Source organism: Peromyscus maniculatus, chromosome 19 (genome assembly GCF_049852395.1).
Source record: "Peromyscus maniculatus bairdii isolate BWxNUB_F1_BW_parent chromosome 19, HU_Pman_BW_mat_3.1, whole genome shotgun sequence".
Classification (NCBI taxonomy): domain Eukaryota; kingdom Metazoa; phylum Chordata; class Mammalia; order Rodentia; family Cricetidae; genus Peromyscus; species Peromyscus maniculatus.
The window spans coordinates 37,224,088-37,248,177 of record NC_134870.1 but is presented as its reverse complement, the minus strand read 5'-3'; positions in this window follow the sequence as shown (position 1 = coordinate 37,248,177).

Below are 24,090 nucleotides of genomic sequence, written 5' to 3'. Positions count from 1 at the left end.
CGGCAGGAGAAGACAAACTGTACCATTCCGAAGCCACAGAAGACTGTGGCTGCCATCTGAGGCTGCCAGGAACATATGGAGGGCATTCTTCGGGTTTAAGATGCAAACGCCGCCAAGCATACGTCTTCCCTCCCAGAATCTCTGCTTGGGAGCAGTGAGCCTCGCGGAAGGAAAGCCCCCGAGAGTGCTTCACATGGGGAGGGGATATTGAATGCACCCCCTCCACCAGCGGGGGCGGGGCGGGGGGGTTGCCTTTCCAACGTGTGAAAGACAAGAAAAGAGAGAGGCAAGTGTGGCTCTCCATTTGGATGTTTCTTAGGGTTTGAAAAGTGAATGATACAAATGTCTAATTAGAGAGGAATGTCGCTCGCACAATCTTGCTGGGGGCTGGGATCACAGGGCTCATTATCGCTCCTGCTCCTGTTACTTCCCTGTCACTTCTCTTATTACTTTCCAGAAGTTGTGCCAGGCCCTCCCCTGGAGCGTCTGAGCCTCAGTTTGCTTAGGGCTGTCTTTGATATAGAGGTGACGTGAGGACCAAAGCCGAGGTTCAAGTTTCTTTTATACTCTACTACGGCGGCGGGGGGGTGGGGGGTTGGGGGGGTGGGTCCCCAATTCAAATAGGGTCCAGGATTGCAATTGGAGTTTTGGCCCTGGTCAGTTTAGCTATGGAAATCTCCCTAGAAAACATACAGGCACTTACAGGAAAGGTCCACCCATCACCTCCAGCCTTTCTTGCAGAGAGGCATGATTTTAAAAGCAAATTAGCCACATCTTGATGAATTCATGTGAGCTTTCCCCGCTTCCGTGTGGGAGGATTTAGCAGTGTATTTACTGGGGATCTTTAAGAGCAAATACCTGAGTGTCCAGTGGCTGTTTGTAATACCTCATCTGTAGGAAGAAACCGCTGGAGTACAGAAGAGGTGTTAAAGACACAGACAAGGACATAGCTCGAAGCAAAAAAGTGTTTGGATTTCTCCCCTACCCCATGATTTTGGCTAATTAGTGTCAAGAACCACATGGCAGTTTGGAAAAAAAAAAATGACAGTTAATATCAGAGAGTTCACACTGGTTAAGGGCTTTCAGTCCAAACAGTAGACAACATCATTTAGAGTATATAAACCTTCCGCTTCCTCCACAGGGCAGACGTGGCTTCATGCTTAATCAGCTCTCATCCTTGTAAGGAAGAACGGAGGATTTCCTTATAGGTAGTTGGCATTTTTAAATCCAGGCAGGGGATGTCGCAATAGTATTCTGTAAAGCTACTGATGGCCTCAGTCCTTACTTCACAGCAGTGGGGACATCCCTACTGACAAAGCTGTATCCAGAACAAAAGCCAGGTTGGTTCAAGAACCAACCAACATAGTGTGAGTAGAAAAAAAACCCTTATGCTGGCGAGTGAGGTCCCTCATCCTGTGACCAGTGTCCCGTGAGTGCCCACTGTGTTTGTAGAGACTACAGAAAAAAATAAGGGGCGGGGGGGGCGGGGGGGGGGCGGGAGAGAGGCTGGAACATCCAGAGGCAGTGGGCCCAGCTATGTGGCACACTGGAGACCTATCCCCTGCCAGCAGGCTTCAGAGCTGGAGAAAGATCCACCCTCTTCCATGTACACATATACCCTTCCCCCCTCTGGAACCACAGGTGGCACTCATACAGGGAACTAGGAGAGGCCAGTGCTGGTTTGCTCCATGATGGCAAGGACTGACCACTCTGGCAGAGCAGTGTCTACTTCATGATGCCAACAAGTCTGTTCCAGGGACTATGGGGCTCATCTTAGCTCCGGGAACCCCCTTAGGAACCCCTGAGCTCGTGGATACTCTAGGGGCGCAGCCACAGGAATCCACAGAGAGGATGAGTTAATCCCTGCTGGGAAGCCAAGCTCTGAAAAGCATCCTTTATCCTACGTCCTCCTTCTCTGGGCCTTCTGTGCAGATTTTTATCTTAATTTTAAAATAATAAGAGAAATTGTAGTAGCTAATGCTGCCAAACTGTAGAGAGCCGAGAGGAACAGTGCCGTATGGGGGCTAATAATTAGTGCCACCAAGGAGTCCAGTAAGAGGACAGAAGTCCAGGATGGGCTCTGAGGTCTGTATAAAGGCCTTACTAGGCGGAGAGTCTCATACCTGGTGACATGAAGGTTCAAAGGCAGGAACTACCTCTAATGGTGCTCACTCTTCAGGACATGCTGTCACTTTTCAAGGTAGTGCACGCACGCACGCACGCACGCACGCACGCACTTGCACATTCCCTCCCATAAAACACCTCCTCCACTTCTAGATTCCCTTAAACTGGGGGCAAGGGTTCAAATGACGCCCCCCAACACACACTGCTGGGGATCAAAGCCAGCCCCCCCCCATGCCAGGCAAGTACTTTATCATGGCTACCCTCAGCACTTCAAAGTGTTTTACACTGGTTTTTTTTTTTTTTTTTGACCAAGTCTGGGACAAGTGCCTTTTTCTTTCCACTGAAACTCTAAGTGCTGCCCCCAAAGCCATTGAACAATTACCTTATTAATTGGAAGATTTAGGTTTTGTTAATTGGGATCCAGCATTTCTCCCTGCCCTTCTCAATTAACCCAGTTTCATTTGGAAGCGGGGGAAATCCCCAGGGTAGGCAACCCCTGCTAGCACGGCCTTCCTATCGTGTGGGCACACGTTTCTTTCCTTCACGCTTTTCTAATGAAACAAAGTAAATGAACCCCATAGTGGCGGTGTCCAACCAGTCTCTGAGACAGTGTGGTGAGTGGGTGGTCCCTCTCCCACTGTAAGGCTCAGTGGCTGCTCTAAACTGCTCCTGCCTCAGAGATACCGGCCCTGCCAGAAGCATTTCCTTCCAGGATGTCCAGATTTACAAGATGGAAGGCAAGGGCAGCTGAGCAGGCATCAGCCTCCTGCAGGCTCTGCAAAAAAGGCTTCTAAGCAGCTGGGTCCCTTCCCCCTCCCTCCACTGTTACCCTGTCCAGTTTCTAGTTTTCCTTCTAATTTTTTAGATTTTTTTTTTAAAACCTACTTTCTGGTTTGGTTTTCAGTTCACATATCTGATACACACACGTCTTGGGCATGGGTCTTTTTTTTTTTTTTTTTTTTTAATGTTTACCTAGGCTTTTTTTTTTTTTTTTTTTTTTTTTTTTTTTTTGCTTTGTAATGTTTTCCTCCATCTCTGGAGGAAAAATATTTCTAGAACCATAAGATCTCGGATATTTGGGGGCATGGAGGGGTGTGGCATGAATCTTAAAGAGTCTTATTAATAAGAACAAACCTGAAGCCAGGTATTGGGGTGAATGCTGGAAGATCAGAGAAGCAGAACAAACCACAGCTCCCTTACCTTGCCAATCCCTCAGCTGATCCTGTTTTCTCAGACTGGATGCCTCTGAGTCCTCATCCAAATGGATCTCAGCTGAACTGCTGCTAGAAGCCTGAATGCTTAACCAGGCCAAAAGCTTCTAGTTCCTGGTCTTCACACCTTATGCACCTTTCTGTTATCTGCCATCACTCCCTGGGATTAAAGGCTCACTTCTTGGGATTAAAGGCTTGTGTCACCACGCCGGCTGTTTCCAGTGTGGCCTTGAACTCACAGAGATCTAGAGGGATTTCTGCCTCTGAAATGTTAAGATTAAAGGTGTGTGTGCCGCCATTTTCTAGCCTTTGTATCTAGTGTCTGTTCTGTCTCTGACCCCAGAAAAGTTTGTTAGGGTGCACAATATTTTGGGGAACATAATACCACCACAGAGGGGTCTTCCTAAAACATTTTTTTTGTTTGTGTTGAAAGGTCAAGCTTATTCACTGGTAGAAATGACATCACCAGTATGAATTCATGGAACAGCTAGAAGGTTCTAGTCAGTATTCAAAATGCCAAGAACTACCAATGAAGAAACTGGTGGAAGCAGCTGGCCCTGCTCAGCATGTCCTTCAGTCTAGCATGAGGCATAATGTTTCCCATTGGTTCCCTCTGCTAAACCTCCCAGCCTTTTGTGGAAAGTTCAACCTCTCCCCTTTTCAGATCTTAGCCATTAAGCACTGTGACCACAACCTGAACTCAATTAATGGACTCCAGGTCGTGTCTCTAACGCCCTTCCAATGCCTGATTGGCATGTAAAGTGCAGAGTTCTGCAGCAGACTGTGGAGTGCTGTGCTAGGCTACCAGGTACAGGTTTACACGGCACCTCGAAGACATCCTGTTCGCTTGACATAGGCAGAATGGAGGTTTGGAGGATGAATCAGAATTCTCAAGTCAGGGATTTTAGGGATTATTTGTTAGTCTAGTTCATGCTTGAGTTGATAGCAGATGTTTAATGAAAATATCTGATTTGAATAGAATAACTGGAATGATCTCTTAATGTTTTCTTTCTTTTTATCATTTGTATTTATGTTTAGAATTTTCTGTAAAGTGGGTGACATGGTGCTTTGGTTTGCATATGTGGTTTAGGATGCATATTATAAATATATCAAACTTGGTAATATATCCATTATTTCACAGTTACCTTCTCTTTTTCTTTTGCAGTGAGAGCACCTAAGAATCTACTTGGTTACCAATTTTCAAGTATACAATATGATATCACTAAGTATAATCCCCATTATTTTTTTTAAGATTTCCTCATTTTTATTGTATGTGTATAGGTGTTTGGCCTTCATGTATAGCTGTGCACCACGTGCAGAGAATGCTAGAAGAGGCCAGAGGGGAGAGTGTCATAGGCCCTGGAGCTCGGGTTAGAGATGGTTGTGCACCAGCATGTGGCTGCTGGGAATAGAGTCTGAATCCTCTGGAAGAAGCAGCTGGTACTCAGTTTGCTAAGATGTCTCTCCAGCCCTCTGACTCTCATTCTTGATATTGTCTCTATCAACTCATTTATTCTAAGTCTTCCCATCAGAACCGGCAGGTTCCTTAGAGATGGTAGTCATTGACATTTGTTAGTTCCCATTACCTGTAGAGATCATCAAGTTTGTTAAAGAGTTTATGAAATATAAAACTGTTGATATCTTTCTAACCTAGAATAATTTACTTTAACCACATGAGATTTTCACCAATGCTATGAAACAGAGAAAAAATTATGTTTGCACTTACCACCTTTTTCCTAATTTCTTTTTGAAGTCTTTTCATCAGCTGAAAAGATGATTTTTAGTGATTTAAAACAGTATTTCATTAGCATCTCAAATTCAAAGTAAGATTGTAATACCTTGTATATGAATTAATAGATGTAAACAAGAGCAAATAGTGTGCCTGGGAGATTTTATTTCTCATGAGCAAACTAACTTCAGTGTAGCCGGGTAGGCTAGACCTCCAGAGCAGAACTTCCCTCTTGTAACTGTTAATGTCTAGTTCCCTGCTGTACACGAAAAGGGCACAGGGAATAATTTGCATTGCCTGATGTTGCTTCCAGATGTCATCAGCTTTCTTGTTCCGCAAGGAGCATTGCCCCTTTGTGCTGTATCAAATCAGGTAGTTTAGTCGACAGTCAGTGATTTCAGTCTGTGGTTATATTATGTGCTTTTCTCCATGGAAGGGCTCATGGCTCATCATTTAAGAATGGAAGTTACCAGTGAGCAGTGCAGAGGACATAATGCCTGCCTGAATTTTGGAGCACCAAATCCTCTGAATGTCATTTAGTCTCTACCGCCTGTGCAGTTTCCACAGAGTAACATCATGACCGTACCATCCTGACAGGATCAGTATAATGCCAACTATCTGAGGAATGGATGAATCAAGACCTGAGTCATTCCGTGAAGGTGGCTTGGTGACTCTATGTGCATTTGACTTATTTAAAATGCCAGTTTCTTCCCCTGGGTCCTATACACTTATTTTTATATATCAGCAGGGGTATCAAGGACCATTAAAAAAATCTCCAGTTTTGTCAATCTTTGGGGCAAGGGAGAGTGCAATCCTAATACCATTATACCCCCCTTCTGCCCCCTGGTAATTCAACAGGGTCTCCTGTATTAATAACTGTATCATTCGCGCCTCCTTCTATCCCACAGGAAATTTTGTTAACATGCCTTAATTATCAGCCATCCAACTGTGTAGGAGTTAATGACTCTGTTTAGGTAAAGTACAAAAAGGCGTTGAGTCAGGACAAGGAAGACAGGCCCACTGTCCCCTCCTCTTGGTTTCTTGTAGTGTCTGTGTCACACAGGGACTCAAGAATGGCAGGAGCGTAGAGTTCTCCTTGTTTGTCCCCAAGGGCAAAGTAGCACACATTACTATTTGTATTTGTGAAATTAGAAACTGCAGCTCAAACCATCAAGGTAAGGGAAGGTCAAGAGAATATGTCCACATCTTTGCTTGCTCTGTTTTCCCAGGTCTACAGCATATTTGTTCTTGAAAACAAAACAAATATGGTTTTATAGAGAAATTCTGAGCTTAGATCTGGTTTTGTCAGGGGATGAGATGGAACTTCACACTGGCCTCAAAGGTACTCAGCAAAGCTGACCGGTAAAGCTAATGAAGCCGCAAGCAGGAGAACCCTTCATCCTCTACAGCACGTATATATGTGCTTTTTGGGTAAATATGACCCAGGAGGGTGTGGGAGGGTTTCTGGTGAGGAGCTGAGGGGTTGAGTCTAGAGGAAAGGTGACTCCCAGGATAGGCTCTGGACCAGAATGGAATTGGTAGTATATTCTGGTGTCTCTAGAGCGTGTCAGTTTGCTGTTCTGAAGTGTGTATGCTTCTGCCAGCCTTCCATTCTTTTAAGTGGTGCTATTAAAGATGAATTAGGATAGCATCAATAGATGAATTTGTTCTGTGTAATTTGATTGGCTTGCCTTGACACCACCCCCAGTATCAACATCATCATCCCCACCACAATCGAGATAGTTACTGTAGGATTATATATGACCTTTATTGTGTTCAGACATGGTACCTCTTCTTCTAGTCTCTCTAGGCTTTTATCATGAAGGGATCATAGATTTTGTCAGTTTTTTTCTACATCTGTTGAGATGATCTTATAATTTCTGTTCTAAAGTCTATTCGTGTGGCGGATTACATTTGGATTATCCTACATCTCTGGACTGAAGCTGACTTGATCATGATGGCTAATAGTTTTGATTATTAAAATTCATTTTGCAAGTTTTTTTTTTTTTGGTTTTTCGAGATAGGGTTTCTCTGTGTAGCTTTGCGCCTTTCCTGGAACTCACTTTGTAGACCAGGCTGGCCTCGAACTTACAGAGATTCGCCTGCCTCTGCCTCCTGAGTGCTGGGATTAAAGGCGTGTGCCACCACCCCCCCCCGGCATTTTTTGCAAGTATTTTATTGAGATTTTTTGAATCTATGTTCCTTGGGAATCTATGTTCAAGGTTGGTTTATAATTATCTTTTTGTTGTATCTTTAGCTGGTTTAGCTATCAGAGTAATGCTGGCTTTGTAAAAGAGATTAGAGGCATTCCTGTTCTGTTCTATAGAATAATTTGAGAAGCATTGATTGTAGATCGTCTTTAAAGTTCTGGTATAATTCTGTATTGAATCCATTTGGACCTAGGCTATTTTTCAGTCAGCAAGTTTTTTTTTCTCTTTCAATATTGTTGCTTGTAATGAATCAATTTAAAAGAATTAAAATTTATTTTATTTTATGTATGTGAGTACTTTGCCTATATGTATATATGTGTATAATATGTGTGCTTGGTGCCGGCAGAAGTTTAAAGAGGGCATTGGAGCTCCTTTAACTGGAGTTATAGATGGTTGTGAGCCACCATGTGGGTGCTGGGAACTGAATCCAGGCCCTCCGCAGGAGCAGCAAGCGCTCTTACCATTAAGTCGTCTCTCTAGCTCCTTGTTTATATTTTTATCTCTTCTTGTTTTAAGTTTGACAGGTTACATGTATATAGAAATTAATCCATTTCTTTTAGATTATTCAGTTTAGTGGAGTATAGGTTTTCGAGGTTGGTCCTTAAGACCCTCTGGACTTCATTGGTTTCATGTCTTCTTTTCCATCTCTAATATTGTGTTTTGATTAATCTGTCTAAGGATTAATTTTTTTCAAAGAACCAACTCAATTTTTAAATTCTTTTCTTTTTGTTTTTATTTCATTGGTGTGTATATGTGTGCACACACACACATATACATATATACATATATATGTGATGTGTGGTCATACAGGCCAAGGTACACATGAGGAGGACAGAGGGCAGCTTTGTGGAATTTGTTCTTCCTTCTACCTTTGTGTGGGTTCTGTGGATTAAACTCAAGTTGTCACGTTTTCATGACAACTGCCTTTACCTGCTGATCTCTCTCACTGGCTCTCTGTAATTGATTTCTGCCTTGATCTGAATTATTTCCTTCTGTATATTAGTTTTGGGTTCATCCGTGTTTGGTACATATATATTTAGAATGGCACTGTCCTCTTGGTGGATTGTGCCCTTAATCAGTGTAAAGTGTGAGGTGACGTTCATTGTCTCTTCTGATCTGTGTTGGTTTGATGTTTATCTTATCAGATATTAGAATAGAGAGTCCTATTTTGTTCCCTGGAATTAGCTTGGAATATCTTTGCCCATCCTCTCATTCTAAAATGATGTCCATCTTGGGTGGTGAAGTGTGTTTCTTAGAGGCAGCAAAAAGAAAGATCCTGTGTTTTGATCTAATCTTCTGGTCTGTATCATTTGATTGATTAGTTAAGTTCATTGATAGTCAGTTATTGAAACATTTGAATTGACAGCCATTTTGCTGACTTTGCAGCATTTGATATTTTCATGGTATTCCTTTGCTTACCAAATGTCTTAGCAGCTTTTTTCCCCCTGTAGTTTCTTGATGCTTATGATGGTTTGAATTAGAATGGCTCTCATAGGTTCATATGCTTGAACACTCAGTCTCCACTTCGTGGAACTGTTTAGGAAGGATTAGGAGGCATGGCATTGTTGGAGGAGGTATGTCACTGGGGGTGGGCTTTGAAGTTTCAAAAGACTCACACCATTGCCAATGTTTTCTCTCTGCCCCCTCCTTGTGGTTTGAACTGAGAGCTCTCAGCTGCTCCTGACACCATGTTTTCACTCCACCCTCTGAAACCATAAGCACAATTAAATCGTTTATAAGTTGCCTTGGTCATGCTGTCTCATCACAGAAATAGAAAATCAAACTAAGATAATGTTTATCCTTCTTTTCCATTCAAAATTTTTCCTCTAATCTAGTCTATAGAGCTAGTATAAAATGCTTTAGCTTGTTTTTGTTTTTTGTTGTTGTTACTGTTTTTGTTTTGTTTAGAGAGTCTTTTTTCTTCCATTCTTAAAGATAATTTTGCTGGGAACAGTAGTCTAGGTTGGTAGTTAGGAGCTTTCAGAACTTAAAGTACATTCTTTGGTGCCCTTTGGGCTTCTAGAGTTCCCATTGTAAAAGCCACAGTTTTTATGGTGTGCTGCCCTGATATGTGGCTCAGCTCTCTCTGCTTGCTGCTTCTAAGATGTTTCCTTCTCTCTCCTGAATATTTCATGCTTTGATGGTAATTTGATGTGTAGAATTGTCTTTCTGCTTATTTGGTGTTCAGTGTGATTCTTGTACCTGGATGGGCATATCTTCCTCTGTATTTGGGATTTTTTCTATGATTTTACTAAAAAACATTTCTCTGCCTTTGTCATAGAGTTATTCTCATTCTTTTATGCCCATGATTCATAAATGAATTAATAAAGTTGATATTTTCACAGTGCTTCACTAACCTGACATTTTTGCATATGATATAAATTTCAATATCCAACGATTATGCCTGTAATCGTTTGGTTTAATTTGTGTATGATATAAATTTTAATAACAAATGTTCAATATTTTGATTATGATATCCAGTTGAGCAAGTATCATTTACTGAAGACTATCCTTTCCCCATTGAATTACCTTTGCATCTTTTTCCAAAAATCAATCAACCACACCCACATGTAGCTTTATTTATGGAACCATTGTTTTGTTTTTGAGAGCTATTCATCTCTAATAATGTCTTTACTTTTCCATCTCAGTCTTAGAATAAACTTGACCATTTCAGTGATGAACCCTCTAAGGACTTTGATTGGAATTGTGATAACTCTGAAGTAATTTTAGAAAAATGAGAATTATTTATTTACTAGAGTGTGAGTGTGGTATAATTTTGTGCAGTGTATATTAAAAGCTAATAAAATGACAACTCATAGCTCATTTATGTAAGAGTCATTGAGCTAAGTACTCTCTCCATGGCGGCTCAGCAGTGCTAACAACACTTAGTACTAGTACTTCTCTTCTTTTGTGCTTTGTTGCTTGAGGACATGATCTCTTGATTTCCCCTTTGAAAACTTGATGGCTACTAGCTGCTAGAGGTCCAAATTTAAGGCTAAATGTAGCACTGTTTCATGGGGGCTTTGGATTCTCCCCTTTCACCACAGCCATGACTGTGGACTTTGTATTTTCTCAGAGCCAAGGCACACTGCTTTGGGGGGCAGTGATGGGACACTCATGACATTTTAGAGAAAAATTCAATTTCAAGAAATTTCAGAGCTAAATGGTAGGTTGGTATCCATTGTAATGTCTAGTGAATATTAATAATTTGTTATGAATAATTATATATAATAAATGGCTTATTAAATTTGTTATTTTAAATGTACTCACATGGTAGGACAGATGGCTACTGGAACAAACTGATTATGGAGTAAGAAAGAAATTACCATAGTGATTAGATAATTATTATATCATTAATTTTCATCTTTAAATATATCATTCATATAGAAACCATATAAGGGATATAAATATCTAAGTTTATTTATTTGAAAACTCATCAAACTATTAAATATGGAGTTGGTTTTGTGCTGTTGGGATGGAGTCCGTCACAATTTGGACTTTTCTACTTTTAACTGTAAGAAGTGTATTAAGTACTGAATTAGTTTTGTTATCTATCAAATATTTCAATATTCTGGGAACTGGAGGCACCTAAGTTTCCATTTCCTTCTGGATACTGCTGTGTGGGCTTGGGAACATTATTCTTGCATTCCTGTAGTTCCATTTCTTTTCCTCATGAATAGAAAAAGGATCATGATGTCTTGAGTGTACTTTAGAGGAAAGAATGGGCATTTCTTTCACATTTCTGCTTAATGACAGACATTCTTTTTGTCCTTGAAAGTTACCAGAATTATGTCCACCAGCTAAATGAACTTGGCGCATATTCAAGAGGCAGGACCTGTGTGGCGTGTAGTGCCATGCTGTGGCCAAGGCCTCTTTGTACCAAGTCACCGGCCAAGGTTAGCCACACTCAGCTATTCATCTGACTTCCCTGCTTATGCAAATAGAGCCTGGCTCTCACCCCTTCTTCTAGTGGAGTTCACACCAAAGAGGCAGGGTACTCCATTAATCAAGGTGCTTAGCACAGGGATTCTGGCTCCCCCACATGCTTTTGTTTTTCTGTGAATATCATCTGTAAACTTTTATATTAAATAACTAACTAAATAAATATATTCTTTGGGAGTCTCTTGGACAACTCAGGGCTTCTCCTGACTGGTGTTGGGTTTTTGTTAGATGATCTTTGACTCTTGGAGGAGCATTGTCTATCCAGAGACCTATTTGTATTATATATACATACATACATATATATGTATATATATATATGGTAGATTGTTAATAGCGTGATTCCTATGACTTATTTAGACATCCTTATTTATTTTTTTATTTGCCTTCTGTACTGTACTCCTGCCACCTCTCGAACTAGAGCCCCGCCCCCCTCCATGTTTCCTATTTTCCCTATCAGATCATTTGTATCAAATATCCCCTCTCTATTGATCCTCCCATGCCTCTGGCACTGGTCCCCTTTACTTTCCTGATTTCTACAGTTACACCAGTGTATATGCTCACGTGAGAAGATTTTGAGCTAGGAGACTCCAATGAAAGAGCACAGGCAACATTTGTCTTTCTGGCTCGGGGTTCCCTAACTCAACATGATCTTTTCTAGTTCTATCCCTTTACCTGAAAATTTTGCGATTTTTTTTAAACAGTTAAATAGTAATCAATAGTATATTTGTACCACATGTTTCTTATGTGTTTGTAGGTTGAAGAACATTAGGTTGTTGCCATTTCCTAGCTGTTCTGAATAGAGCAGCAATGAACATGGCTGAGCAAGTATCTGTGGAGGAGGATGCCCATGTCTTTGAGGATACGCCAAGGAGTGGTGTATCTGGGTCATGTGGTAGATTTGTTTTTATCTTTTTGAGAACTCTCCACGCTGATTTCCAGGATGGCCGCCCAGTTTGCTATCCCACCAACAATGAATGAGGGTCCCCGTCCCCCACACTTCCTCCAGCATTCATCGTCATCTCTGCCCTTCTGACTGTAGTCAGAATTGGAATCATATTTACCCAATTCCTAGGGAAAATGAACAGTTTTGGGAATATGTCTTAGCCACTCTTTTTATTTCTTCTTTGAGAACTATTTGTTAGCTCCCAGGACTGCTTTTGAATTTTTTTTTTGAGTTCTTTATATATTCTGGATATTAATCCTCTGTCAGATGAATAGCTGGCAAAGATTCTTTCCCATTCTGTGGGTTTCCTCTTGACCCACTTAATTGTTTATTTAGATGCACAAAAGCATTTTAGTTTCATGAAGTTCCATTTGGCAATTGCTGACCTTAACTTTGGGGCAATTGGCATTCTCTTCAGAAAGATTTTTTATTATTCTGCCCTTGGTTGACCCCTGAAGTGGAAGGTAAGTCTCTATTGCTGAAGACATCAGGCACTTCAGATACAGGGCCCAGAGGCCCCTGAGCTGGAATTAACCTGAATGCGTCTTCCCTGAGGACTAGCTTTCATGGCACATGCTGTGAGCTCCCAAAGGAGGGAAATAGCCAACAGTCCACTCAGCTATGATACCTACAAACCACAGCGATCAGCATGGCCCAATAACCTTAAGGGTACAGTAGTGGCACACACACCTTGGTAGTAACCAAGGGCTCTCAAATTGGATTTAAGACCTACTCAACAAGAGGGAAATCATGCTTGATACTAGAAACCTAGCCAGCTACCCAGGGCTAGTGTACCATGGATCTTAGAGGATGATCTACAACTTCTAGTTCACTAAACCAGCATAATCCCTAACTATCCTCTAAATATTTGCTCTTATCCCAACGGATAAGTGTAGTCCTTAACCCTCATCAAGGAAACTTCTCTTTGCAGCAGAGAGACATTAAAGAAAGCTACAAGTGATCAAGATACAGAGTTGTGTGATACAATTCTCACACCTAAGGCTCAGGAATCACTGTGGAAGAGGGGTCAGAAGGATTGTAAGAGCCGGATGAATGGGAAGTTTGCTGTGAGACTGTATCTCCCAGGAGTGTCAGAGCCTACACCCATGAAGTCTCATCAACATGGCTCCCTAAATGTGACCGGAACAAGTATAACACCAGTAGACATACTAATGCAGAAGGGGGAAAACTCACAGGGCCTTAACCCTAGACAAGGAGCTCCAGTCAATTTGAGAATACTGGGAGTGGGAGAAATAGTTTTTCCCAGGGAAGAGCACACCAATTGGTTTCCCAATAATAAAATCGTCAGCTCTGAAAGCATACATACAAAGTAACATTATACAGACTGAGCATGGTGTATTTATGTATTTAGGAATATATATGTATCTATATGTACATATATGCATGTAACAAAAATTAATGATGAAAGAGGCCATGAGCTTGAAAGAGAGCAAGTAGGGCTTTTGAATGGAGGAAAGAGAAGAGGAAAATGATGTAATTATATTGCAATCTCAAAAATTAAAATAAATAATAAAAATAAAAACAAAAAGGCAAGAGAATTTTAATTATGTAGGATTGTTGTCAATCCATGATTCTATCCATAAACTTAAAGAGCAGATAAATTAACATTAAGAATGCCACATCATCTTTTTAGGTTAGCTCTCTGACTTCTGCTTGTCCAGTCTGTCTTTGCTTTCTGAGTAAATGGTGAAGATTCTCCAGGGGAACAGGAGAAGACAAAAGAGGAATCCAGGGTGTCCTGGGGCTCCTGCTAATGTTGTCTAGCTGGTGCTGTGTGTGTGGGGGGGAAACCTGGCCTGAGAGAAGGAAGAGTGGCGTGTCCTCAACTTTTTGCAAAGGGTGCACACTTGTCTTAAGAAGTAGAGCAGTGTCACCCCTAGCTGTGTGGCAGTTACGTGCCTTCCAGTCCTCAGTCCTCTGATCTCTAAAATGTATGGGTAGTAAGCTTCCTCTTGGGTGATTGGTGGAATGCACTGGCTGAGATCCTGTGGAGAAATGAGTTAGCTCCATGACTCTTCCATAAATATCCCACAAGTCATCATTTTTACTAGCGTGAAAATTTTTACTTTTTAGTCAGCTCTAGAAGAGCTCAAAATTAGTTCTCTTTCTGTGTTTTTTCCAAGTTTTTTTTTTTTAAAATGATGCTTTTATTATTCTTTGACAATTCCCTACCTATATAATGTATCTTGGTCATACCCACCCTCATCTTGCTCCCCCCACTCCCTCCAGATCCCCCTGTAAGAAGCTACTCCTCCCACAGTGTGTGGGAATTTCTTTTACTGTTTAAGTGTGTGTCCTGAGTTTGTGGTAGAGATGAGGATGGCAGTGATGGTAATAATGATGCTGTTGATGTTAGTAGATCATTATGGAGAACACACTCACAATGACTTCAGATACACCCATTGGGCCTTTCTGAGGGGTCCTTAATAAACAGATAAGTGGTAAGTGGTCATTCAGCCTCATCTCTCCCTATTAGAGGAAGACGAAATGACTTCCTCTACTTAAGACAGTGAGATAATGAGGATTAGAAAGACAAGTCACTTTCTTATTGTCACCCAGTGAGAAGAGGCAGAGGTGACTGCCAAACCATCACAGAGGAGAGGGAGCTTGACTGTTCTTTTCTTCTGTACTGTAGCTTTCACACCAAGGCTGTGATTGTTCTTGGTAACTTGGAGCCAGTGAACTATCTAGCTGAGGCTCCTAGTTCCTTCTAGATTCTTCATAGTCTATGATAATGGAGTAGACACTTAGTTATGGTTTCTATTGCTGTGATGGAACACCATGACCAAAGCAACTTGGGGAAGGAAGGGTTCATGTGGCTTATGCTTCCACATCACAGTTCATCATCAAAGGAGTCAAGACAGAAACTCAAACAGGACAGGAACCTGGAGGCAGGAGCTGATGTAGAGGCCATGGAAGGGTGCTGCTTACTGGCTTGCTGCCTATGGCTTCCTCAGGACCACCAGCCTAGAAGTGGCACCACCTGAAATAGGCTGGGAGGTCCTAATCACTAATTAATAAATTATTAATCACTAATTAATAAAATGCCTTACAGCCAGATTTAATGGAGACATTTTCTCAGTTGAGGTTCCCTCTGTTCAGATAACTCTGGCTTGTGTCAAGTTGACATAAAACTAGTCTGCACAGCAGGAAACCAGAACATTTTGCCTTCCTTCTTCAGTACCCACATTGGTGCTGATTTATATGGATGTTAACCCACTACTTAGGGCTGCAGATCTATGGAGTCCATTCTCCTCATTGTATATCAGAACATTATTTTGGGGGTTTTGTAGAGGTCACTACCCAACTCCTCCTCCACTTAAAATACTTAGGAAGAAGTTTTAGAGGTATGTAGCAAGATTTTGGGCTTTTTGTTGTTATAGTTGACTAAAGGTATCTCAAATACCTGATTTTTTTTTTTTTTTTTTTGGTTTTTCGAGACAGGGTTTCTCTGCGTAGCTTTGCGCCTTTCCTGGAGCTCACTTGGTAGCCCAGGCTGGCCTCGAACTCACGGAGATCCGCCTGGCTCTGCCTCCCGAGTGCTGGGATTAAAGGCGTGCGCCACCACCGCCCGGCCTCAAATACCTGATTTAAAAACATAGGTGAGTCTGTGACATAAATACTAATGAGATCAGTTCTTCAAAACAGAACGCGATCTGGCTTTAAGAAATAACGTTTTCAGTTTCCAAGCTGTCTGCAACCTTTGTCACGCTGCTGTCTCTAATTTTTGAGATGCTTACATGAGGCAGATATCAGCCTTAAATGTAATTCTTAGCGGGGCTCTTCTGGTATCACTCAAGTCTGTGTCCTGAGCCTCTTGCCCAGAGCCTACCATGGGGCTGCTCAACATTATTTTTATAAATACATGAAATGCTTTTCCTGATTTACAAACTAGAAAACCAAGACCCTGAAAAGACAGATTTTTTTTTTTAAATTTCTATTGCTCTCCAACATCTCTAATAACAGTGCAGTGAGTCAACAGGAAACATCACTTTCTGAAAGGCATTGCTGGCATCAGAAAGTCCTCTATAGGAAAGGTTTTTAAAATGTTTTTGGGGAAACATACAACTTTTGCTTTTCTTTTATGTTTGTCAGGGAAGGCCTTTGGAGATGCCAGTAAAACATAATGTGAAGATGTCCCTCTTGTTGGCACTATGATTATGTATAGACTTCCAATTGAAGACATACATCTAGAGGGAAATAGCTTTGCCATGGAGGTGCACTAAACTTGACTGCTTTCTTTGACCTCATGGGACTCAATAGCAAATAGAAAAGGCAAATTATCGGCCCATGGTGACATTACCATAGAGGGGTCACAGGGTGGGTGATCCCAGCTGCCTAACTCCATTGGAAGGAGACTGTTAATCTTCCTGACTAAGGAAGGGAGGCTCTAGCCATGGTGGTAGAGCAGCCAAGGACCAGCCTGTTGGCCTTTGGAGAAAGAACTTTTGCCTTAAAAGCTGAGAGGTTGATGACAAAGACAGCTATAGTCATTGGTGGCTAAGGACTTTTTAGCCAGTGTCTCCTTTAATTTTATCCAGTAGGTCTTGCAATTCACTCCATGGATTGAAAAAGTGAGACATACACACATCACATAATTGACCCATAGTATTATAAACAACCACCGGAAAGCCAGGGTTCCACCATGGATCTCTTTGCCTCCTGAACCTCCCTTCGCCATGTGGCTTTGAATATTTAGCCCCCCCCCTCCCCCCTGAAGAAGAGCTCTGTCCTTAGGGGATGGGACTATAGGCTGCATTGCATGAGTGTGAAAGTTGAGAGCAAGTCCAGAGGAATTGGTTTCTTATCTTTCACATTCCCTAGGACTGTTTTAGGCTTCTGTTCTTTGATTGTAGTTTAAATCTTTATAAAGATAACCAAGGATGAAAGAAAACCAGTGTGTATCTCAGTTAGTCTTTTAAATAATAGAACCTATAGGATAAGTGACTGCTAAACTTTGTAGTGAAGGGGAAAAAACAATACCAAAAACCAAACAGACTCATCCAGACCACATTGCAATAAACATCCTCATTTTCTTCTCCAGAAACTGACTACGCAGACATGAAGACCTGGGTATTCTGGTGTGTACAAGATTCCCCTGATGGTTCTGATGTCTAGGGACCACACATTATGAAGCGCTGACAAGCACCACCTATTGGCACTGCCCTCCAATTGCAGGGTTCACAGAGCTGCTATAAGTCAAGTTTACCTTTGGTTGAACAGGCAATCTTGACCTCCAAAGACAATACCTCAGCAATAAACTGTTGAGATGTGGTGAGTGTGATGTAAAGCATTTCTTCTCACCTGTGGATTCCACAAGCTGCTTGCCAGAATGATTTAGGGATTTTAATATTTTGCTAATATTTAAATGACAGTCTATATGCTCAGGGGTAGATGAAATTCCATGAATTTTCCAGCCCAAACAGATACAAATCAAAATCCTTCCAAATATCTAAAAATTTCTTGGCTTTGTGTGATGAGCTTCTAGCAGGGTGGATGTAAGTGTGTTCCATTTCACCTATGTGAGGTTGCAATGGACAAGAGCTTTCCCAGCCCACTAGAAGGAAGGGGTGCCTCTTACTATGAGAGATCATTCCTAAGCCATGTAACACCATTCCAGAAATGACAACAAAAGAGTCTATGACCTCAGATGACCTCTTATTATAGTTTGCAATGTGTGCATTACAGTGATAGTCGTCTTATATTGTAGAGAGGATGCAGAGAGGGTACCTGTGCCAGCTAACTGTCCTGGGACCTAATTGTCTATGCTTCGTGTCTGAATGAGAAACATCACTGGTTTAGCAATTTAGTCCTTTGGCAGAGAGCTTACCAGGGCCCAAGGGAGCATGGTTGGTAGCTGCTATTACTAATTTAGCCCAGTGTCCTGCATTATAGTTAAAGATCATCAGCACTCGGCAGATGAGTATTAAAAGGGAGGGGAGCCATGTGTACAACTCAACAACAATTGGAGCTTTCGGTCATATTATATTACAAGGATAGAAGAAACTGGTGTAGCATTTGCAGGTAGGATGCAGCCCAATTACATGCAATTAACTAAGGACTTATTGGGCAGCAGCCCAACGTGAGGCCGTCCAATGAAGTTGCAGATAAAACAGGAGAAGGGGAGAGGGAGAGAGAGACTAATACTACCTGTGGTCCGGGGGGAAAAAAGGGCCAAAGGTCAAAGCAGATTGAAGTAGATAATGTTTAATGAGAAGTCAAAACCATTGGAATAATATGAAAACATCACTTCTTTTAACAGTCTATAAAATATTTGAGGACCGAGTTTTCCATTTGCTTGCCTGATCTTGTGATTCTCATCTGTCACTCTTCTAAATGCTTCTCCTCATGCTCTGAGCCGGAAGTGTCACCTCTGTGCCACAGGATCCCTCGTAGCTTGCTCCCTAGCTCACTCTCTGTTGCTGAAAACATGCTGGATGGCGTAATTTAGGATTTAGGACTTCCACCTCTCCTTCCTTCCCTCCCTTCCTTCCTTCCCTCCCTGTTTCTGTCTCAGAGGATAAATAAACACGGATGGCCTTTTAAACCTTATGTCTCCTAATCCCCAACTCCCTCAGTACAAATGACCACCATTGCCTAGGAGCCGTTCTTGAGGGTCGGTTATTTGTGTTGGCTCTTGCTTGGGATTGTCCTTACACCAAGTTTCCAGTGGACAGCCGATGAGCCCGGCAGTGGAAGGCACACAGGCTGGCAGCCAGTGCTGAGCTCTCCTCCTACAGGAGAGAAATTGTAAGGTTTAGGTAAGCCTCCCCTTCCCCTTCTCCTCCTTTCCCCTCTTTTCCCCCGTTCCTTCCTTTTCCTCCCTTTTCTCCCCTCCCTTCCCATCTCATCTTGTCCCCTCTACTATCTGCCCCCCCCCCAGCATCCCAAACCTGACACAGGAACCTAAGGTTTAGAGAGGAGCCTACACTCGCTTCCACGCCCAAGAGATCATCCCCCGCACCCCCACATCCCCCACTTTCTGTTCTTGGAATGAATTCATCTGGACTTTCAAATTTCCAGGCTGCTTTCCTCTCTTCCGCCCTCCCTTCCTCCTTTCTTTTTTTTTTTAAAGATCTACTTTGCTAGGCATCCATCTTTCCTTTAATTGGTAAGTCGCTCCTCAGGGTCTGATGCTCTACAGTGGGGAGGCAATAGGGCTGCGGCTCCCGGCTTTCTAAGAGTCCCGCATGCATGCTTAGGACTCTCTTCTGTATCACCGGCCGCCTTTTCCTTTGGCCTGAGGGGTCTTTGGGTTGATGGCTGCGCCCTTCAAAATTAAGTACGGGCAGCAGATAGGACTTTTATTTCAGAGCATGGGAAGGAGCAAGAGAGTGAGAACTAGGCTGTGGCTCTTCAACCTAGAGGCATGTGGGCAGGTCAGTCTGGATAACCCAGGAATAATTTGCTAAGTCCCGTAAGTCACAAGTGAGGGAGCTGTCCGAGAGTTGGGGTTTAATCAAGGAAGGCCCTGGGAAACAGCAAGCCCTTGACCATCTCTACCTGTGTTCTAGCTTCCCTTCCAAAGGCTAGCCAGGAGACCTGCAGCCACAGCTGCTCCAACCTCTGAAGGCCAGACTTGCTTCTAAAATAACGCTCCGTTGAAAAGAAACAATAATAGGACAGAATGTGCCTTACAGTGTGTGCATGGGGGTAGAGCGTGTGTGGAGGTGGGGAGTAGGGTGGGGGAGGGTGGGAGCGGTGCTGAGTCTTTGAGGCCACTCTAAGATTTGATTTTATAAGTGAGAAGTAACCTTGAAGAGACATTGTCAAAATTGTGAAAAGGCCCGAGGCACTATATTATCCAAGAATTAACAAAACAACTGCCTGGGTCCAAGGTTTCAGAGCTGAAAAGTATACCTTTGTTCTTAAAATAAAAAGCACACCCCCACCCTCACCCTCACATCCTATCTCTCTATATTATCGCATGGTACTTATAATTAGAAATGAATTGATTTTTGAAGAAAATGGGTATTTTTTTTCTGCTTCTCATTTGAACTTGATACAAAGTTCCAGGCATCTGCAGAGTCTCCTTGAGCAATTGGTCTGTGGGAATTGGTTTATCTTCTTCCTGGGGGAACCTCCAAGCTGCAAGGTGCTGTAGGCACTGGGCAACTATAGAGAGTGTTACGGGTCTCATGGGCACTGCTGCCCAGGCAGTACAGGGCCCATCTCCGAGCTCACTCTGTGCTCTGCTTTCTCCATTGCTGTTGTGTTGGATGCCTCAATGGTTTAATTTTTCCTTATTGTTCCAACTGCAGCTGCTGGGAAAGGAGTGAGGAGATGAGGAGAGCCACCATGATGCTTGGGTCATTCTGAACCTTTATTCAGGGGTCAAGTTAGTTGTGTTCCGGTGATGACCAGCTCTCCCTGTCCTTTAGAACTGAGTGGTGTCCCTGAAGGGAGGAACTACGGTGTTAACTCCAGTGGTCCCAAGTAAGCCTGAACAGGCGGCCATCGTAGCAGCTGCCTTTAGACATTGTTTAGAGGTTGGAGCCTTTAGTCACCTGGGGAGCTCAGCCGCACCTGCAACTTAGATTTAACTATCATTGCTGATTTCTGTTTTTGTTGGTTTTAGAATAGTGCCTGTGTTTCTTCCTTTCTCTGTGTTCAAAGCAAACCACTGGTACACTACCCTCAAAGAGGCAGCCCTCTTCCCATGCACACTATCAGAACTCATAGCAAGTGTTAAGAACTAATGAACCCCTACAGATATGTATGGAATGTCTCTGGGGTTCCTGGGCAGACCCTCAGCCTCCTTGGGACCAGTCAGAACCATCTGTCTTGAAACAGAACAAGAATCTTTACTATCTCTATTCCCTTTCCTTGGGAGTTTCCTGGAGACCCAGGTTTCCTAGTTCTTTTAAAATAAATAAATAAAAAAATATTGGTTTATGTAGTAGCACCTGAAAATTAGACCCAAACTGGTAAAACCTTACAATGATTACTCAATGTCTGTTTTGGTTCTTTTAAATGGTGTGAAGGTAATTTCACCTGCTGTTACTTGTAGTCTATTTAATTATAATGTATGTGGATGTGAAGACAAGTAGAAACATAGGTCTCAATTATGGTGACAAATCAGAGCTACTAAAGGTGTCTCTGATCAAGGGACAGGATGGCACAAGCCTTGCAGGTCATCGGCTCATTTTATTATTGAGAGGACATAATTCCCCTCTTATATGACTCCATTTTACACACCATGAAAAAGTAGAAAGCTATTATTTACTGGAAGTTCACATGGATTCTTTAGCCACTGGGTACTAGACCCAATCTAGGAAGATGAGAGATGATTTCCTTTCATCCATCTAAAGGCTCCACTAAGAAAGCACATTATTTCTGTCTATCGGTGGACTCAGAATGCTGGGAGAAACAATGGTTTTCTCAGTTCCTGAGCTGGTCCTATAGGATGGTGTAGGATGAGCTGAACTCAGGTCTGTTTGCTGTGGTACCCATATCCCACCCTAGAGCATCAACTGTTCTTCTGTTCTCCTCGGGAAGAACTTGAGGCTCAGAGAAGTGACTTGCCCCAGGTTCAGGTGCAGAATTTGAGACCCCACGAAGGCATTTGAGGTTATGAAGCCCAACTTGCTGATTCTCAGAGAAGGAGTGGGCAGTTCAGGGAAACTGAGATCAGCCCAGTGGCCTTTGGGGTGCTAAAGCCAAAGCTTGCCTCAGATTAGAGCTGTGGTGGCCAGAACTGAAACTGCTTGCTCTCTGCTGTCTTGGACCTCTCGCCTCTCAGCATGCTATTCAGGGTAATTATAGTTGCTACCCAGGCTGATGCCTGGAACTTCTACTTTCTAAAAGGAAAAAGTTAGAAAGTAGGTGATAGAGAGTTAAGGTATCTCTCTGTGAGCATTGTTTTGTTTTTTTGTTTTCTTTTTGGTGTTGGTGCCAGGGGTCAAATCCAGGAGCCCAAGCATGTGAGCCCAGCAATCGACCACCAAGCTAGTCCTCAGCTCCTTTGATTATTCTAATGCTGAGGACTTTGCCTCCTTGACTTGGGCAAAATCTGGCCATTTTCTCTTCCCAGGTGCAGGCTGAGCTTGGTTAGACTGTGTGACCCCCCAGGACAAACCACAGGTTGTCCCAGGCTTTGTTACTAGAGAGTAGGTGGGACTAGAGCACGTTAGTTTGTAAACAATGCTCTGTTTGGTAGTGCCCCTCCAACCTTGGCACACGAGGAAGCTGAATTGCTCGTTACACTCAGATTCCCAGGCCTCGCCTGCAGGGGTGTTAACTCCACAAGTCTGGGTTGCAGCCTCAGAAGCTGGGGATGTTGATGCATGCTTGTAAAACTCACCTCTGGGAGAACTCTGCTCTGGGATATGCTGCCCTCACCTACCTATGGTCTTGCTTTGCATGGTTGTAATCACTTGGGACCATCTGGAAATATTACACAGAAAATTCCCCAAATGAGCAATTCATGTTTGAAATAAACCATTAGAGTACATGGTACAGTATATGGTTACATTTGTGCCTTTTTGTTGTTACTGTTGTTCATCCTAACTTGTGGAGTAAACTTTATTGTAGGTCTATGGGCCTAGAAACAAACAATATATAGAAATTACATAAGAAATTATTTATATTAGTTGTTTCACACATTCACTGTGGATCTTAGGGCACATCCCCATCAAATAGGGGATACCACTGTACTTACCACAAGCAGTCTCATCTTCTATAGAAGAGCCAGTTTGTCATCCTGATGACCTTGGACATTTGAACATGGCTTTGTAAAGCTTAACATTTTGTTTTTTTAACCAAAGCATTAATTTATCAAGAAAGCACAAAGGATTGTACTGGTTAAGTCCATCTGTTGCCAATTTGTTTTCCATTATAACAAAATAAAAGTAGATTCTGCAATTTGTTCTGCATAAATTTGGTGAGGGTCAGGTGAAATCAAGTATGACAATTGCACAGTGACGTATCTATAGACCAATGACATATCTACACAGTGGGTGTTACTTTTACCCTCACAAGAGGCACTGCTGTGTCCCTGGATTTTGCAGAGTGAGTTCCGTGGTCTTGATACCTGGACCAGCTGAGTCTGACTCTCCCTAGTGACTGGGTCTCTGAGCTTCCTTCCTTCCCTTTGGTACAAGGGAAACTGAACGTCATAGGCCTAAGTGTGTCTACACGGATTCATTCCTCTTACTGGAGGTCTTCCCTGGCTAGAAGGTGTGTGATCCTGGCAGCACAGCAGAAACTCTCCTCGAAAAATAACGAATTGATCAAAGGCTCCACAAGCGGAGGTGTGAGGAATCACCTTTTTCTTAATTTGCAGAAGCGAGCATTTGCAGCGTGAAACCCGTCCCGGGGAAGGAGGCGCGTGTTGTTTTCCCTGCACCTCCACAGATAATTGTCTGTGCTGATGTGTCATTTATTTCTTTCACAGGAAACTTCAGGGAAAGGAATGCATTCGGTGAAGTGGAAAAAAAGAGAATGCAAAGATGTGTTTTTAATTACTGCAATGAAATAAGTTGTGCGGAAAAGCCTCTTAGCAGCTTTCATGATTAAATTTGATGAACAATTTCGTCAATCTGAGGAGGGGGTTATTTACAGATCTATAAGAGAGCACACTTCCTTGGAAAGGCATCATTTGTCAAGTTGCAAATCTCACAGAGCTTGGAGCAGGGAAAGTGATTGGAGGGCGACTGAGCTATGACCTCTCCTTGAGCCCACCCCTCTCTGGTCTCTTGAATTATTCCATCCAGTTTTTAGCTGCACTCTTCGCACCCCAATAGGGAAAAGGAGGAGGAACAAATGTTCCTTCCTTTGCAGTCTGCTGTTTTAGGAGGGACTCGAGGTTGTCTTTGAATATAATTTTATTTAAATTGCTTTCCCATGCAAATCTTTGTTCTCTGTCTAATTTTGGTCACTTCTCTGCAACGCTCTTTCACAAAACAAAAA